General features: G+C 40.1%; 1 pseudogene; it reads right to left on the bottom strand.

The window, feature by feature from the left end:
* Positions 1-15,306: 15,306 nt before the first annotated feature.
* Positions 15,307-19,016, bottom strand: LOC115666823 (probable aquaporin PIP2-8; annotated as a pseudogene).
* Between the last annotated feature and the right edge of the window lie 1,107 nt (positions 19,017-20,123).

The raw sequence follows: 20,123 nt of genomic DNA, 5'->3' as shown, positions 1-20,123 counted from the left end.
TTAATTTCTCAGTCCTACGTGACACGTCGGCGCTGACGGGGATAATTTTTAATAATATTTTAATATATTTTCAATTTTTTAAATATTTTTCCTTATTTTCTTTCTTCTTCTTCTACCTTTGGCCGGTGACCAGACACCGACCACTGGCCATGGCCGGCTGCCTAGCCTCTCCTAGACGAGGCCGCCGTCACCCACCACAGGTGAGGCCCGGCCGACCCTCACCGAGGTGAGGGTTGGCCTCGCCTCGCCTGGGCAAGGGCAAGCCCCAGCGAGGGCTCGCCTCGCCAAATTCGGAGAGGCCGGCTCTCGCCCAGGCCATGGCAGCCTCACCGGGCATCACCTTCCCCTGGTCGACGCCCGATGAGACCGCCGTGGCCTAGGTGAGAGCCTGCCTCGCTGGATCTGGCGAGGCGAGGCCTTGCTTTACCTGGGCAAGGGTGAGCCTCGGCGAGGTCGGCCCTCGCCCAGGCCACGGCAGCCTCACTGGGCATCGCCTTCCCCCGGGCAACACTCAGCGAGGCCTGGCGGGGGCACTCCCTTGCCCAGGCGAGGGGAGCCCTCGTTAGGGCTCGCCCGCCCTCACCTAGGCGAGGGTCAGCCGAGCCTCGTCTGTGGCGGGCGGCGGCGACCTTGTCCGTGTGAGGCCAAGTGGCCGGCCATGGCCGGTGGCCGGTGTTCGATCACCCAAAGGTAGAAGAAGAATAAAGAAAAGAAGGAAAAAAAGAAAAAAAAATCGAAAAAATTATTTTAAAAATTGAAATATACACATGGAAATGCTACATCGATTAATTTTTTTTTAAAAAATCCAACTCAGATTAAAATTTTAATTATAAAAGCCACATATTAATTTGGCCGAAATTTCTTGTCATTGGCACTTAAGTGATCGTTTTTTTCTGCTTTGGCACTTAAGTGAGCCGTCGAAAACTTTTGATTCTAAAGTGAGCGCCGTATACAAGTTTTGGCACTTCTAGCGTTCTTCCCCCTTTTAATGTTAAATGAGTTCAGTTAAATTATATTATCAATTCGATTATACTAGAAAACCCCGACACTGTCTATTGGAAAGTATTAATGTCAGATCTACATTGCATAGATAGGCATAAAGGTAATCAAATATGGCACGCAATACATAAATAACTTCTCTTTATTTGATAAGCTAGTTTTTAAGTTAGATATTATAGCGTGAAGTATTATAGTTCATCCCAAATATTACATAATCTATCATATATATGATACTTCTTGTTCAAATGTCTTGGGATAACACGCCGCAACACATAAAAAATTCTTTTTTCTTGCAGTCAAATGTATTTTACCAATTACTACCTTTGAATGATCATTAATCAAAAGTCCTCCATTGCTCTAATGGAGGTAACTTAGGTCTTACACACACAAAATTTTCATTACCTTGCAATTTTTTTTGAAATGGAGAGCCTTTAAACAATTGTTAGCATGCAAACTTTTCATCCAAGCGAAACAAAAGCATTGTCCCTCCTTGGAAACACGAGTCAAGGATGGAATGCTATAGCTCCTTCGATGCAAGATTTCAAATGCACGGACAATAAAAACAAGTGGGAACTCAATAAAACGAATCTTGAAGTTTTAAAGGGGCGCATGGATGTAATTAAAAGGCAAGAGCATGGGCAACGGGGGAGATAATGATTTGACAAGGATCATCTGTGGATGGGGCTGCGCGATCTCGAGGATTTGAAAGGGGATCCGTCGACAGCCGTTGGATTGCGTAAAAGCCTTAGGCTTTAGAGCGAGCGTCACGATGTCGTCACGTCGGGGAGGGAAAAGATTGTTTGAGTGCCTCTCTGATGGATGGGGTTTCGCTTTGCTTGCTTTGCACGGAGCCACGTTCCGGTGCTGCCCTGGCTCACCGCTGTAACCCTGCGGCGTCACCCCAAGAACCGCTATGCAAGAGGATGGTGCTGCTATATACTGTGGTTTTCTTTGATCGAGTGCTGTGATGATGAACACGGAAGATCCTGATCACGTCAATCATTGGCCTCTCTGTGTTTTCAAGAAATGTTCTTTTATGGTGCAAGAGATCTTTGGGAAGGAGGAGGCAAAGGGTTTGATCATGACCATGTGATCTTGTGGATGCGTTGCGTGTGGTGTCAATTGACCTTTGGAGTTCATTCTTGCTTTGGTTGCAAGGGAAATGAAATTAGGGTTTCTGAGTAATGGTTTGTGCTTCTCAAAGTAATTAAAGATAATAATCACAAGAATACAATGACATGGTTTCAGATCATTTTGCAGCAGTAAGAGTCGTAGACTGTGATATCCTGAAAATTCGACTCAATTTGGTGATTTATGAAATGCTGATTTCGTCGACGCTCTATTAGTTAATTCTCACTCTGACCTGATTACTCAGGGAATACTAACCAAGGGGAAAGGATATCGAAAAATTTATTTCTAACAGCAGCCTGTTAGTTCGAGATGAACTATAATTGCGATTGATCGATTTCAGCCACGAATTATGATCCGATTTTGAGTGTCGAATGCTCAAGGATTTCACACCCGAACCGTAGAACGTCGTCGCCTTGTAATTTTTATGAATTGGCCATTGAAAATTTCAATTTCTGAAAAGGATCAAAGAATCGAAAATTTGACGTGAGAAACGGAAGTGAGTCGAGCAAAGCTCGTTGGGCCTCGTATCCGAGGAGGCCGACCACCAAGGCCCGATAAAAACAAGTTGGCCCATAATTCGGTACTCGGGCCGAGGACAAAGCGGTAATTTTGGGGATAAAATTGAGGAAAAAAATTACAAAAAAAAGAGAAAATTAGAGGATATTTTGTATGGGATCATGATTGACTTCTCTCTCTCTCTTCCTTTTTTTTTCCCCGGCTGACTTCCTGCTGAACACCCCCACCCACTACTCTTCTTCTTCTTTTTCTTCTTTTCTTCTTTTCCTTCGTGGCTTCTGCCCCTCGCTGCTTCGCTGCTGCTTCTGCTCTTCGTTCTGCTTCTTCTTGCTGCTGCCACCAGCCACTGTTCATGTCTGGAACAGCCACCGAACAGCCCCGGCAGCCGCTCCCTTTTGTTGCGCCGCTACCGTCATCCTCGCGTAATCGCCGTAGTTAGACGAGTAAGTTAACCCCTAATCCCGTGTTTAGGGTGTTAAACTTGCTTATGTTAGTTTAGATTGATTTATTGACTAGTTAAGTGGGATTAGGTGATAGGTTATCGTTAAATTATTAGATAATTGTTGGTGATAAGTTATCGGCGGATAATAAGTTATCATTGAATGTGGTGATAGGTTATCAGTGATTAAATGATAAGTTATTGGTAAATTTTAATGATAGGTTACCGGTATATTCAATAAGCTATGATTATTTGTGTGATAGGCTATTGTTGTGTTCGCGATAAGTTATCGCTATTTGACGATAACTTATCTATTATTTTATTATTACTATTTATTTTATTAAATTAATTAATTTTCGGAATTATATAATAATATTTTATTCTTCAAAAAAAAATATTTATTAATAAAATATTCAAATTCCGAAAATTAAATATTCGTATTTTCGAATACTTTTTTTTTTTCTAGTATCGAATTGTGATTGTTTTACGCTTGGATTGCAATGCCAATGTTGGATTTCACCGTATAAGTTGGCATATATGGCCAAATAATTTGAATGATTATGTTTCGAGAAAAGATTTTACATTTTTGAAAATAAATTATTTTATAATTATGTTTGAGAAAGGAATTTGAGGCTTTGAGAACGAAAAGCGTGTTTCGAAATGATGAATTACAAAATTGAGCGACTGTTTGCATATGTGATCACGAGAAAATGGCTACGTGGCATTAGTTCGAGCACAGTTCATGTTTGCATTGGCTAATTGAAAAGATAAGAATTTACCTGAATGCTTGTGTGTTCGTGTAGTCACATGTTGAAGCCGTCTTGCTGTAGATCGCTTGACGATGCCCGATTTATCGAGGTTTGCTGCAGATCGCGCTCGATTTTATCGGATGCTTGGAGATTATCTAGATTGTCGATACTCCGGATGCCGAATCGCCGCCCGATGGTGGATTCGATGCTCCTTACGGGATACCATCTTACTGTAGATCATTTGATGTTGCCGTATTGGAATGCCGTCATCCTGTAGATCGTTTGACGTTGCCGTGCCCGACAGGGCGAGATGATGCCCGATCATACTGGAAGACTACCATCTTGCTGCGTATTGCTTGATGTGTAGTGGCCCAAAGGGGCCGTGATAAATGGAACACGCACGTTGCATAGTGTTTGATTATGGGATCAATACTGCTAGGCATGGTATGGGACGTGCCCAAGTGGTTTTACCTTATAATCAAGACACGTGCGAGTGTTGATGCATGATGTATGGGAATTCTCTTTATGTGTTCCGAGTATGTGTTGTGCTGGATGCATTGTTGTGACATTGGTTGACTGAGGTCATGCATGACACGTGTATCAAGACGAGGTAAAGATTCTTGTGATTTCTACCGGCATGTGATTGATCTCTATACTATGTGTGGTTGCCTGACTAGGAACCTCGAGGCGAGTTGGCCTCCTAAGCGGGATTTAGGCCGTTAACTTATTGAGACTTTCGTCTCATTTGTTGTTGACATTTTTCAGGCCATTAGCATGTTGATGCACCCAGTATGGTTTGGGGTGCCTGAAAGCTGACTTTTTGGGACTGACCTTTTGGTGAAGTAAATTGACCCCGGCCTGGTATTTTTTGTAGACTTTTGTGGAAGTGCTCGAAATGGGCTTGTAAAAATGTTTCCATGGGTTAATCAAGTGATTATTAAAATGGTGTTTTGGTTTGACTGTTGCGAATCGTTTTCCTACCTATACCTATTTATTATTGTTGTCTGGGGATTGTTGTTATAGCTTCCGCATGCATAGTTAAAAGATAAACTGTTGGGTCGGCGATGCGTCCTAGGACGTCGCATCATGACGACCGTAGCGGGTTGTTGCGCGCTCGAAGGGTTTGGGGCGTGACATAAACAGATAGTGTAATGATGTGGGAAAGACACTTACAATAGAACATAGTAGGAGAGAACATTTTACTTAGGTCATTGCATCGTTCGGATTGCTATCTTGAAGACATGATCTTTAGTTCATCATCGGAACCTTAAACAAAACATCGTTTCGCTCGCTATAATTATTCATGGTTTATTATATTAGTATGCAATCACATCGGATGTACTCCGAATAAAAGAAAAGATATTTTGCATGCAATTTAAGAATGCAGACGCACTTATGCATCAACTACATAACCATTCGTGCATACGCTCGCTGAAGCTGAGACCTCAGCTGAAGAGGAAAAAACTATACTGAGATGCAATGGTATGTTTGACCCATCGAGACTAGCAAGTTGAAACTTTTCTCAAGTCAAATCCTCTGAAGCTGTGCTATAAGTAACGATCCATTCCATGCAGAGTTTGTAACCAAGAAAAGAACCAAAAGAACCATCGGGACCCATCAGCTACAGCATCGTGATTGAAATGGCGATGGCTCGTTGTGGGCAAAACTTCGAGGACGATGGTGGGAGCGCCCCCCATTCTTGCTCCGATAATAACAGAAACATTCACTAGGAACAAAAAAGAATTTTCGTTTAATTTCCCGAGAGCGAGGTCGTCGCGAAGCACGCGAAGGTCTAGTGTTCTGCAATCACACACACTTACACACAGGCTCTCTTCGGACCTAGAGATTTTCTCTTTGCTATGAGGAAAAAAGAATGGACCCCAGCTTGTCTTTTTCAGGGTTTCAGGATCAAGGAAAGGAGGGGGGGAGAGAGAGAGAGTGGATCAGAAAATCCCAAGAAGTGAAACGAGACAGAGAAAGTATGCTATGATGATATCTTTACGGGTCTTGTACTTTAATGGGTCGTCGTCGAGTGGATGTGCATGTGCATGGGTTGCTTGTGGGAAATGTGTGGGATTTGCTCGAAATGCAGTACAGACCTTTAGATTTGTTTTTGCTTTTGTTTTTGTGTGTTTTTTTCCCTTTTGAGGGTGTTGATGTTGCTGCTTGTGAATATTCTCTCCCACTTGCTTTATTCATGAGAATGTTAAAATCATGGATTTGCGAGGCTTAGAAGATCGAAGTTTTGGTAAAGCCATTGTCTTTATTATCTAGATAGCATTAAACTTTTCATATTGCTCATACTAAAGCATTAGGCATTGTCGAAATTTCCACTAAGGCACTTAGAGATGCCCAGATATGCACTTGTGTCCATATTGATTCTCAGTTTCACATTACTAATTTGGCTTTTAGTTTCGAGGTGACCAATATGCATGCATATGTAAAACAATCAAGCGTTGTGTCATACATGCTTTGGAACCAGACCATTTCGTCGGCTATTTTGTGCTACTACAAAGAAGGATATACGGCAAGATGACATCAAGGAACCTCGGAAAACACATGCAAACAAATTTATCGAGCCTCTTAAAGTACTTGACCGGTCCAATCGGGACACGAATCTCCCAATCCGACTGCAATCAAGTGATCACGAAGCTTGAGAAAGTTGCATTCGCTGGTAACGGAACTTGTTGCCATGTTTTAGGAAGCGAAGTGATGTTTCGGTGATCATCGTCATCTTCAACCAACTCGATGAGATGAAGAGTTTGGGATTTCACGGTTATCTCCGATTAGAAAGGGCATTTGAACTTGAGCCCATTTTCAAGCACGGGACAAAATCGGGTCGCTAGCAATAACAACACATGCTAGAGTTTTTGACATCATTCACAAAAAAAACTTTAAGGTTTAAGACATCAATTTGATTAAAAAACAAGTATAAAGAAGCGTATAGCAACATTTGAGTAGTTGCAAACAAAGCATCAAACATTTAGCAGGCCATGCCTTCAATTAAACAATATCATTTGGTCACACAAAAACAAAATTACGCAATTAATCATTGATCCCAAGTCCATAATGCGAATAACTAGTAAAATCAAGATGAATTTGCTGGCCAATCAGCACGTCAAATCACTAGTAAGATTTGGAGTTTGACTAAGTTAAGTGAGATGTTTGAAGTTTCAGGTGCATGATACTTTTTCGTTTTAGTTACTAACAGATGACAATGCGAGATTCTGTTTCTGGTTTTGTGCGTCACATGTTCATTTTGTTGGCCAGAGGTCACATGTTCATTATCGAGCTTGCAATATGTCTAAATCGTTCCCTTTCTCCTCCGGAAATCTCAAGATCAAAGTGAGTAGCGGCATCATGCATGCTGGCTCCTCCTCATTTGCCAATCTCCCGGTAATCCTGGCATATTGGCATTTTTTTGTTCATTTGTTTTGCTCTGCGAGTCAATTGAACAAGTACTGAGTAGTGTCGACTTGTTCGTGAAGTGTGTTGGTATAATTTTTTTGTGCTTTTTTTCTAGGTTGGAAGGAAGCAGCATGTTTTTGTGCTCGCGGTGCCTGATCACATGATGTATGCTGACTTTTGCCAGTTCTACGCTTCATTTGTTCAATCACATACTAGAGATGCGAGTTGTTAGGTCTAATCTTGGACTCTTCTGCTGCATTTTCAATTGATTGGCTATGCTTGTGCTTGTTTATTGAATATACCGTTCTAATGTCTTGTTGGTGCTCAGGAATGATGGGTTGGACGACGGATATAGTGTCTTGATAAGAATGGATGATCAGATTTAAGGAGATGTTGATAAATATCTTGTCATCTATCTATTTCATTTTCTTCATTGAAATTGGATTTAGTGCAATCCCAACTTCTGTGGATGTTACTTTTGTTTAGTGCATTTAGTCCAATCTTGAATTGTTTTTCTCCATTTTCAATTGATTGACTTTGTTTGTGTTTGTTAATCGAATATATTGTTCTAATAGCTTGTTGGTGCTTAGAACTAACGGAAAGGAGAAGCAATAATAGTATTTTATTACGAATGGATGGTCAGGTATCTATAGATAACTTTTACCGGTAGGAAAGAAAAAGGAGGAGATCAAATTGGTCATAATGAAAGGAGGACGATGGTGACTTGGATGAAGAAAGAGAGGGCTTAAGAGGAGTGGACTATATAGACTCAACCTTGTCAAAATATATAGATAAAGAGAGCTTTATTATCGTGATGAATTTAAGTTTTCATATGTATTATTTTGAGAATATTTATAATGTCCTGGTTGGTATGAATGAAATAGCTACTGCCATATGGCAATGTGTGGAAGTTACATGTGCTAAATATAGGAAAATTACCAAAAAAGTCCTAAATTTATTGCACTTGTGTCGATTGAATATTAAACTTTTCAATTTGACCAATTTAGTTTTCAACATTTTGACAATTTTCTAATTCAGTCCTAAACCTTTGAGATTTTGACAATTTAGTCATTCTAGCCAAATTTGGCCGGACTTTCTGGTTAGCGCCAACCATCCTACATGATACAGTTGATTTTGACGTTCATATTTTTTTAAAAAAATTAATTTTTCTTTGAATTTTTTTATTAAAATTTTCTTTTCTTGTTTTTTTTCCTAACCCTATGCCCGCGAGGTAGCTGGTCGATCATCGCTGACACAGGCGAGGGCAATGCCCTCACCCAAATCTGCCAATGCCCTCACCCAGATCAACCAATTAGCTAGGGTTGCGGCCCTCACTTGTGGCTCGGGAGGCCGTGAAGGCCTTCTTGCCTAGACCAGGCGAGGGTCGACAACCTAGGTTTGAAAAAAAAAAGGAAAGAAAAAAGAAAAAAAGAAAAATTTAAGAAAAATTTAAAATTTGTCAACGTTAGTGTCAGTTTTGCCATGATGTTGACTAAATTACCACGTCAGCGATTTCGGGCCAAAATTGATCTCAAGTGGTACCATCGAAAGGTTTAAGACTGAATTGGCAAATCATCAAAAGGTTTATGACTAAATTGAAAGATCTAGGATTGAATTGGCACAAGTATAATAGGTTCAAGAATTTTTTTGGTAATTTTTCGAGAATGTATATTGTTAGAAACACATGAGCAAGCATGCTTGACCAAAGCATATTGTGAATATTCATTTGAGCTGTATCATTGACTGCAATTAAAACTCGATTTCATCGAGGTATGAATCTATTCCTTTGTCTCGGTTTGTAGAAGACAGGAGCAAAAGGTATCAAGATATATTGTTTCTGTTTGAGTGAAGATAGGATTAAGCTTGATGTTTAGATTTATGATTCTTAGCATGTTTGCATGTTGCTGTTAATCCGGATGTCGATTTCCAGGTTCTTTTCAATACATCGACACCATTAATAGAATGAATATAATGAAAAGTAAGCAATGAAGAAAAAGAGAAATAGGCTGGGCTTTGGTTAGTTTTAATGGATTGGGTTTAAATTGATACGTCGGGCTTAATCTGCTTTGACAGGGGTGATAGGTTGGGCTTAATTTGTTTAGATAGGGGGCTTTTGATTATTAATAAGTCGGGCCAAATTTATTTTGAGTTGGGTTCAAATAGCTTAGAATATGGACTTGACATATTAGCCCGACTATGTTCACGGTCCAAACCCATAAGAGTCCACAATCAGCCCATATCCGGGCCAGGCCCCAAGGCCCTATTTCCAGAAATAAAACAAAAAATAAAAACCCTAGAACAAGAAATTGGAAAATTGGTTAGAAAAAAATAGGTTTTTATGAAATCGTTGAGTTGTAGTATTAGATTTAACTTAGTTTCACTTCATTAGAATTCATATAGTTAGGAACGTTCTTTTCTTCTTCTTTTTTATCATAATTCATGTCTTTACCCGGTTGATTGTTGATTTGCATGTTCATTTTAGATTAGATTACGGATTTTTAGTTTAGTTAGAATCATTTAGGATTAGTTTAGCTTATTAATTTTAATGAATGAAATATATTTGGTTTGAAAAATATATAAAAAAAATAAAAATAGTAGTTTAGAAACATCACTTTGAAAATAAAAAAAAATCATAGTAAATAACTTAATTGAATTTAGGATTCACCTCAAATAATTGAATAGGTAATATGGAGGTGTCGAAACTTAGAAGAAACTAGAGGGGGACTAAGTGAGTACCTAAAATCCTAAAGTTGGATTGGGACCCCGATTTAGGATGACAAAGTGTTGACCTAGGGCTTCACTTTTCTCCGAAACTTTTGATAACCACATTACCCGTTTTGAAATAGGATAGTCTCTAAAGTCAAGCTTGTAGTCTCTAAAGTACCATCAATTGATTGCATTTCTTTTATGTTTCTTTTTCTGAATTGTGATTGTTTTAGTTGAATGATTAGGTTACATTTTAGGACCATAATAAATAAAAAAATATTGTATAAATACTTAGCGGCGATAATTTAGGTACTGAAAGGGCACTAGTTAAATAATCAGTGAAATGAAATGCCCACCCTAGATCTCTGTATTGGTAAATTTGTTTTCTATAACTTAAAGATCAATCGTCCAATTGCAAAAACACTGGATTTTCATGATCAATTTCATTTGCCCAATTTCTTTTATGTATTTTTTTATGGTGCCTTTCCTGGAAAATTTTTAATATGAGGAAAAACATTTTAAATTTTTAAACACTTCTAGAAAATTTTGAAACGACTCTACATATTAAAATTTGTACGAATTCAAAGGTTTCAAGCGTTTGAAATCGAGTTCTTTGTTTTGGATCATGTAGAAATATCATCCCAATTTTTACGTTATTAGGAAAAAGAAATGGTCTCAAGCTTTGTTATTCTAAAAAGGGAAACGTAAACAATATACCAAAAAGGGAAACATAAATAATATACCTCCTTTTTTTTACCTATTGACCATTGACATATAATATTAAATGCATGCATATTCATTTCTTTTAAATGTATAAGGAAATAAGATTTTTGCCTTCATATTTGATTTATGCAGCTTCCTTTTTTAAATAAAGCACTCATCTTTTTTTTCTTGGAGTACCTTGCCATAACCGGAGAATCCATTAAGGACGTTAAGCTTGCAAAAAAGGCATGGACATGGCCAACCCAGAAGTGCGTCAAGTTCCACGTTTCGCCTATCAACTACACCTCAAAGGTGCTCCCTTTCTTCCTACCACCGTCTTCACCGTCGGCCCCGCATCACTGACCGCGAGAGCCTCCTCCTCTATGCCAAGCTTATTACCTCCCATGTCAAGTCCTCAGTCACGGTAAGCACTTCAAGGTATATATCATCGAGGGACAGACCTACGTGGTCGCCCCCTCCATGACCATGGAGCATATCTTCAAGGAGGTCTTGGAGAAGATCCAATTGGAACTCAACTAGTTCGGGCTTGTGATCTACAACGCCATCTTGTGTGCAGACGGAAATAAGCATAATTTGACTCATTTTGTGTGTAGATGATTTGAAATGCGAATTTTAGGTGATCAGAATTTATTTCGTTACTATTTGTGTAGAAAGATATTTATTTGTTATGGAATAATTTGAAAATTAGCTCCTATAATCTTTACATGTAATTTGAATCTATTTTAGATAGTCGTACATAAACAAAGGCTAAGAGAATACAAGGAATACAAGTATTTTCCTCGATTTTTTTTTATTGTTCTCTTTTATGCGCATGTTACATGCTATTTCAAAATAAATGTCTCTCAATAAAAAAAATTAATGACAATAAAATGGAATTAAAATTAAATCAAATAACGAGGCTATGGTTGGATCTAAAGAAATGAAATTAAAATAAAATCTAGGGTTAGTAATTATTGTTATGAGAACAAATCTCACTTCCCAAAACTCGGTCATGACCTTACCGTTGGCAAAATAATCGAGTCAATTTGATGACAGGCGGAAAAATTATGAGCATTTAATTTTTTTTTATCTTTAAATAAATAGTGTGAGACTCACCACTGAGATGGATTTTACGGGACTGTTTCGCTACCCTTCTGAGGTTGACATGATTTCTGTAAGGCTATGTACCATTTAATTTCATTATCAACGGTTAAATTAAATAGATTAACTACCTAAACATCATCATGATCAAATAATCTAAGACTATGTTTGGATAAAAAGATACAAAAATAAAAGAAATTAAAATAAAATCAAGAGAAAGTAAATTATTGTCACACAAATTGAATCTTATTTCACAAAGATCGGGTCACAAGATTTCTGTTGACAAAAGAATCGATACAGTTGGACGACGGATTGTCACGGAAGTCGAAGGATGTAAAGATACTTGACTTGGAAGAACATGTATATCTTAATCTCAAAACTATATTCCTTTATATAGTTTTTATATAATATTGCCAACTCTTTGTGTGTGGTGTGTGTTGATAGTAGTATGTTCCTTATCATCCTTACTAGATCAGAGACCCTAAACTGACAAGATGAATGATAAAGATGGCGTTAAAGGAGGAACCCTGTTACTAGTGCCTTTGGAGCAATCGATCCTAACCAAGAAAAGCACAAAACCTAGTCGAAGATGGAAATAAGCAAGTGTCACTTTGTGTGCAAATGACTTATCTCGAAATGTGAATTTTATGTGATTAGAATTTTTTTTGTTGGTGTTTGCGTAGAATGATATTTATTCGCTATGGAATGATTTTATAATTATCTTTTATAATCTTTACCAGTAATTTGTTTGTATTATAAACAGTTGTACATAAATAAAGGCTAAGGAAATATGAGAAATACAAGTATTTGCTTAATTTTTTTTTGTTTAGTTTCATGTCATGTGCTATTTCAAAATAAACGTCTCTCAATAAAAACAAATAATGACGACAAAATGAAACCAAAATTTAATAAAATAAATCTATAGCCATCTACAGCCATGTTTAGGTCAAAAAAATAAAAAGAAATGAAATTAAAACAAAATTTAGGGTTAGTAAATATTGTTACGAGAATCGAATCTCACTTCACAAAGTTCGGGTCACGAGCTTTTCATGGACAAAATAATTGAGTCAATTGGGTGATAGGTGAAAAAATTATGAGTGTTTAATTTTTTTTATATTTAAATAAGTCATGAGGAATATTCCCTAGCCCCTTAAATTTAATTATAGAAATGCAAAACTACCCTCCAATTTTGCCTAACATGCTGCTAAGAGAAGCAATTAGTGGACAAGCTAGTCCTGTGCTTGTGGACCGGCAGTGAGGCCTTGCAGCAAACCAGGAACATCAGCACCATTTTTAGTAGATCTATTTTTTTCTTATAAAGAAAAACAGATGCCAAAGCGAAAATAGGAGACAAACTTCAAAAAGGCAGTGTGTACTAGTGCCAGCGGCGGCGTCGTCCTACTACTGCTCATGCTGCTCCGATTAGCAGGAGGTCCTCCTCAATGTTATGGTGGGTGCCATCAATCTGACAGTGGGTGTTACCGTTGCTGTCGGCCCTGGGAAGGTGAGGCGACGACTGCTACCTTTGATCTAGATTGTGATGGTCAATTCATCATTGACTACGGCATCTGTGTGTAGGTCGGTCTCGCCTTCATTGGATACAAAGTGCACATTAGGAATTTCATAGACCCAACAATCTAATGAAAATCATCAAATCTTTACAATTTCACGTAAACTAACACAATCCATCCATTTCTATGATTTCTTATAATCCCTAGTCTCTCTCTAGCTCAAGACCTACAATTAATCCATTTCTACGATTTCTCATTGACCAAAGTCTCTCTTAACACAAGACACACAATCAATCCAACAAAAATTGTAAGTTTACTAGCGCAGATGCTAGAAAGAAGATGGGTGAAAATATTTCCCATTCGGTCGAAACACTAGTATGTAATGAAACAGTGAAAGAGGTGAGCGGACGGTTGTTGAGTGAGTGAGGGAGATGGTCATTTGAAACAAGAGGGGATTACCTCTGGTTAAAGCAAGGCCAAGTAAATATAAGTCCAATTAGGCACTTCAATTCCGCCGTAATGAAATATAGAATACAATAAGGTCTTCATCTCGTTTAGAAAGAGGAAGATGAAGATACCTATTTTCGTGAAAAGGATAAAATTTTATTTAGATCACTTATTCATAGTTTTTTTTTGGCCAAAAATAATATGTTTCTTCTCTGTCCTATGGAAATTAGCGAGTCGTTTTGTAAATGACTAAATGAATTATGGCGATGCATATTAAACAATGTACAAATCGTTTAACAACCGATCGCAAGCTTTCCGTTGACAAAATAATCGATTCAATTGGATGACGGACAGAAAAGGGCAAAAGTACACCACAAGTGCCATAACTTGTGTACGGCGATCACTTTGGTGCCATAACTTTTTTTCGGATCACTTTGGTGCCAACTTTTTTGAAAATCGATCACTTTAGTGCCAATGCTGACGTGGCCCGCCGGAAATCCGAAGTGGCGCTCACACGGCTCACCGGAGAGATCCAGTCAGCATTAAAAATAAAAAAAACGACGCCGTTTAGCCCGCTGACGTGTATTTTTTTAAAATATTATATTATATTAAATTAATTAATTAATTTTAAAAAAAAAACCCTGCAGCAGCGGCAAGGGAGTCCTCGCCGTTGCTGCCGCCAAGCCACCACCGCCGGGAAGGGCAGGCGGTGGTGGGCGCAGTGGTCGGCGAGGGTCGCCGGCCCCTGGCCGGGGCCCGACAACCCTCGCCTCGCCAGGCGAGGGCCGGATCCGGCGAGGCGAGACCTCGCCGTCGCTGGGTCGCGACGGCGAGGTCTCGCCTGCCGTCGCGACCCGTGCGACGGCGAGGTCGGCCTGGCCTTCGCCGGGCGAGGCGGGACCTCGCCGTCGCGACCCAGGCGATGGCGACGTCCCGCCTCGCCCGGCGAGGCGAGCGGGGCCTCGCCGTCGCGACCCAGGCGACGGCGAGGTCTCGCCTCGCGGGCGAGGCGAAGGTCGCCAAGCCTCGGCCAAGGGCCGCGACCCTCGCCGACCACCGCTGCGTCCACCACCGCCGGCCCTTCTCGGCGGTGGTGAAGTAGCAGCCGGGCGAGGGCTCCTCGCGCCGCCGCAACACCTTTTTTGTTTTTTGTTTTTTTTGTTTTTTTTAATTATTATTATTTGTCTAAAAATTAAAAAATTCGAAAAAAAGCCACGTAATTTCCACCGTGTACAAATCAAACCATTTTTTTTAATATAAATGCCATGTCAGCTTTTTGGCCGGAGTCACTAAAGTGATCGATTTTCCTTCGACTTGGCACCAAAGTGATCCGAAAAAAAGTTATGGCACCAAAGTGATCGCCGTACACAAGTTATGGCACTTGTGGTGTACTTTTGCCGACAGAAAAGTCATGAGCGGTCAAATTTTTTACTCTTGGATAAGTCATTAGGAGGTTATTGGATGAGTTTATCTCCTTCCTGCATTAGTTCGCTCTATACCTTGCCTATTGGATAAATAGCAACATATCCAGACAATACAAAAAATAGATAGTTCTTTTAACTCTATTCTAAGGGGATTGCTGCGGAGGTGGAAGTTGCTAGGGGCTTGCTGTGGGGGTCAAAGTTGCTGGTGGGGGTTCAAGTTGCTGGGGGTTGCTGTGGTTGTGAGGGTGGCTGCAGAAGAAGTAGCTAGGGAGGCTGTTGCGAGGGTTACTGCGGAAGTTGCTGCCAAAGGAAGCATTGGCGGGGTTATTGCAGAAAGATTCGATGGCCTTGATGGCAGCTGATTTGAGGATGTGCTGGTGGTATGCTGTTACTGCTAGTGCCCCCTCAAATGGTCCATACCAGAAGAGCCACTGCTTATGAATATCCACATTCACAAACATCAATTATTACTAGCCTAAAATCATTATCTATTGACAATAATATCAAATCCAAACGTGCACATAACATCTTTGGATAAAAAGGGTCATCAAACCAAAGAAACCAAAGTTCTCGCTGCAATAAATGCAAATGATTAACATGTTTTAGCTAGCTCATAATGTGTTATTCATATAGTAAAGCTTGGTTTAAGGAAGGGGAAGGGGAAGGGGAAGGGGAAGGGGGAGGGGGGGGGGGGGGAGAGAGAGAGGCTATACCTGGTCGGCCCAGACTTTGCGGTGGTTGTAGATAACAGCAGAACCAAAGCTCCTAGCCGGGTTGATGCCAGTGCCAGTGATGGGGATGGTGGCCAAGTGAACCATGAACACTGCAAAACCAATCGCCAATGGAGCCAAACCCTGCACACCCAAACACAAACCCCATCTCATCAGAAAAGCTAGAACAGCTACTCCATTTGCACTTCAAAAGGAAGAGTAGAGTTGTTAGTAGTAAGTAGTTACGTACGGACATTTGAGAGTCACGAGCTCTCCTCTTTGGGTCAGCGGCCGATAACATGGTGTAGACCAGCACGAAAGTACCGATGATCTCCGCACCCAGGGCTGTGCCCGTGCTATAGCCCGGAGCCACCAAGTTGGCACCACCTCCGAGCGAGATGTAGTGGGGCTTCATGGATGCCTTCACCAGCCTTACACCAGAGATAGCGCCCAAGCACTGGGCGATCATGTCTGCCACTGCCATGTTCAAGCTCACCTTCATTGCCAAAAATAGCCCGAATGTCACTGTCGGGTTGATGTACCCACCTGTGTTGAAATAACAGAAACATTATAGAAAACACATGAACCCCTAAAGACCCCATCACCATAAAAATGCGAACTTTCCATGAGTTATTGAGCCATCACTTGAAAAAACAAACTCTTACGAACCAGAGCATGGAAATGAAAGAAGGGTTGTGAACACGAGAGCCATACAAATGAAACAGAAAGAACGCCTCAACCCCCATCAACACAAAAATGCAAACTTTGAAAAGTTCTTGGGCTAACATTCACAGAAAAGGAGCGAACTTGGAGGACCAGAGCATGAAAAATCCAAAGAGACCGAATGTGCGAGACTGGAAAAACATACCCAATATGCCAGCAATGCAGTAAACAAGGACGAAGGTCATGCCACCGAAAGCCTAGGCGACGAGGAGACGGCAGACGCCATCACAAGGCTCGGTCTGCTCCTTCTGGCCAATGACGGTGGAGACGGCGACGTAGAGGAAGAGGAGGGTGGCGGCGAACTCCGTAATGAAGGTCTCTTTAGAAGCACCAAAGCTTGAGCTCGGCCATGTCGAGGAGAGGAGCCGGTAGGGTCCACGAAGCTATCGGCCGTCGTACGGATGGCATCCCAGGATCACCATAGCTAGAAATCCGAAACACTATAGTGGTTTAAAGAGATTTGCATACTTGATTTGGGATCCATCGTTCTTGATGCGGAATGACGACGATCCAATCCTTAGGCGACGATCCGAAGCTCAAGCCCTTATCCCCTATGACCCTCCGGATACCTAGCACGATGAGATCACCACTTGAGCCTCTCAACAGAGAGAAATTTCTCTGAATCCTTATGAGAGCTAGGAGTGTTTTAGAGAGATTAGGGCTAGAGGAGAGAATTCAGTGCTATTTATAGAGTTTTCAGCCGAGCCCTCTCATCACGGGCCGGGCTCAACTCGGCCCACACAAGCCTAACCCATATTAGACTAAATAAGAATCTTTAAATCACACTTTATTAGACCAACCCCGTAAAAACGGTTAATTACAATCTCAATTAATATAAGCTCACATTAGAAAAACTCTTATATTCTCCCACTTGGGCTATATTAATTGAAACTGTACTGTATTTGCGCACCTTTATGTTGGTCTAGTGATTATTCTTAATAGTTAATCCGATCCCATAAAGTCTTAAATACCGAATCATGGCGGTAACTGCATGTAATCACGCAGAGCCTTTCATGGTCACGAGTGCTTTCAACTTTATTGATATGGATTCAATATGTTTGTGTGGCAAATGGATAACACTTCAAAGAAAGTGATATCTTATGTGTCAACCCTTGTCATTCAACATTCTCTTTCCTTAAGTGGCACGAAATTTAATGTGTCACTAGAGAATATCTTTAGGGTTTCAATGAACCTCTATATGTCTCGTCCTTATGGTTAACCTTGTTTTATGTGTAACAAGACATATGCTTAAGGCTAATAATTGGATGCCCCTAGCTTTTACTCAAGGTTTACACAGTATCTTGAGATTTTCACATGATATATGTATTCAACATGACAACAATACATTTAGAAACACCTTATTGAATGCAAAGGAGTTGATACATATCCAAAATGTTACAAAATGTAACAAAACACAGATGCAAACTTTAGTAGAGCAAAGACAAAAGCAGCTTCCACTAAATAACAACATCCCATTATGCTCCTAAGCCCATGTTAATGACATATCGTTCAAATACACAAGGGCAAAGGCCTTTAGTTAGTGGATCTACAACCATATCATCTGTGCAAATATGCTCTACTTTAATGTCACCTTTCTGAACTGTTTCATTTATGGTCAAATACCTGACCTTTATGTGTTTAGACCCCTTGAGACGTATGTTGTTGTTGATAAATAACACTATAGAGTTATTATCACAATACAACTATATGTCAAACACGACCAACTCCCTAATGAGGTTCCGGAGCTAAATTGCCTGAATAGCTGTCAAAAAGCATGCTACAAACTCCGCTTGCATAATAGAGGATGTTACCAAATTCTATTTCTAGCTTTTCCATGATACTGCACCTCCTGCTAACTTAAAGATGTATCCTGTTGTCGACCTCAAGTCATCCTGATAGCCAGCAAAGTCTGAATCCGAATACCCTACTAGCTCCAAGTCCTGAATATGTTTATAAATCAGCATATAGTCTTTTATCCTCTTTAAGTATCTTAAAACCTTGACAGCAACCCAGTAATCGCATCCTAGATTCGACTAATATCTACCTAAAAGTCCCATTGCAAAAGCAATATCTGGTCTAGTGCATATTTAAGCATACATGATACTTCCAAGTGCCCTAGCATGAGGTACATTCTTCATTTGGGCTTTCTCAGCATCTGTATGAGGACACTACAACAGACTTAGTTTATCACCCTTAATGACAGAAGCAATTCCCGGCTTACAATCCTGCATACTGAATCTTTCTAAAATAAAATCAACATATGTTCTCTGAGACAAACCCAATAATCGGCGAGAATGATCCCTATGGTTCTCAATGCCAAGGACAAAGGACGCCTCATCAAGGTCCTTCATGTCAAAATTCTTCGACAACATCCACTTTGTCTCATGCAGTAATCCAATATCATTGCTCGCAAGCAAGATGTAGTCCACATAGAGTACAAGGAAATACATTTCCTCCCACTGACCTTACTGTATATACACTGATTCAATTTGTTCTCAACAAAACCGAATGAGGTGACAACACTATGGAACTTTAAGTACCATTGTCTAGAAGCTTGCTTGAGGTCATAAATTGCCTTTTTTAGTCTACATACAAGCTTACATGAATCATCTGTTGCAAAACCTTCGGGATGTACCATATAGATCTCCTCATCAAGGTCTCCATTCAGAAAAGTAGTTTTAACATCCATTTGGTATAACTCCATATCAAAGTGAGCTACCAATGCCATGATCACTCTAAAAGAATCTTTAGAAGAGACTAGAGAAAATGTTGCTTCATAGTTTACTCATTCTCTCTGAGCGAAACCTTTGTCTACCAGTCTGGCTTTAAACTTCTCAATCTTTCATTTTGAGTTCCTTTTGGTCTTATACACCCATTTGCAGCCAATGACCTTGTGACTTTTAGGCAATTCAACAAGCTCCCAAACATCATTATACTAATCTCGTCTTTCATCGCATCTAACCACGGATCTGATTGAGGACAAGAAACAACAGCTGTATAAGTGACTGGATCAACCACACAGCCGATATCATAGTCATATTCTCCTATATAGACTATATAGTCTAGTGGTATAGTTGATCGTCTCTGCCTGACAGATCTCCTGAGTAGAGCTACTATAGCCTCAATATGCACTTAAAGGGCTTGAGGACCTTCATCAGGAACTGCTTGAACAGCAGGATCCTAAACTTCAACAGGCTCAGTCTATGACGCAAGAGGCTCCATAATCGTCTGTATAGGTAAAGAAATCGACACAGGGGTTTCCACCATACTATTATTCTCAATAGTCTTTGAGCAACTACCATTTTCGGCCACATCAAATTCCAAAAACTTTGCTGTCCGTGATTCCACAATTCTTACACCTCCATTGGGATTATAAAAACGATATCCCTTCAAATGATCTGGGTAAGATACGAAGTAACACTGAGTGATCCTGGAGTCTAACTTACTTAATGTTGGATTATATAACCTCACTTTTGCAGGATAACCCTAAACCTTAAGATAATTCGAGCTAGATTTACGTCCAGTCCATAATTTAAAAAGAGTCAATGGAACAGCTT

The sequence above is a fragment of the Syzygium oleosum genome, unplaced genomic scaffold (assembly GCF_021117445.2).
Source record: "Syzygium oleosum isolate NSW1041296 unplaced genomic scaffold, Sole_v2.1 Sole_v2.03, whole genome shotgun sequence".
Lineage (NCBI taxonomy): Eukaryota > Viridiplantae > Streptophyta > Magnoliopsida > Myrtales > Myrtaceae > Syzygium > Syzygium oleosum.
The sequence above is the reverse complement of the archived record's forward strand: the minus strand, read 5'-3'. Positions and strand labels throughout refer to the sequence as shown.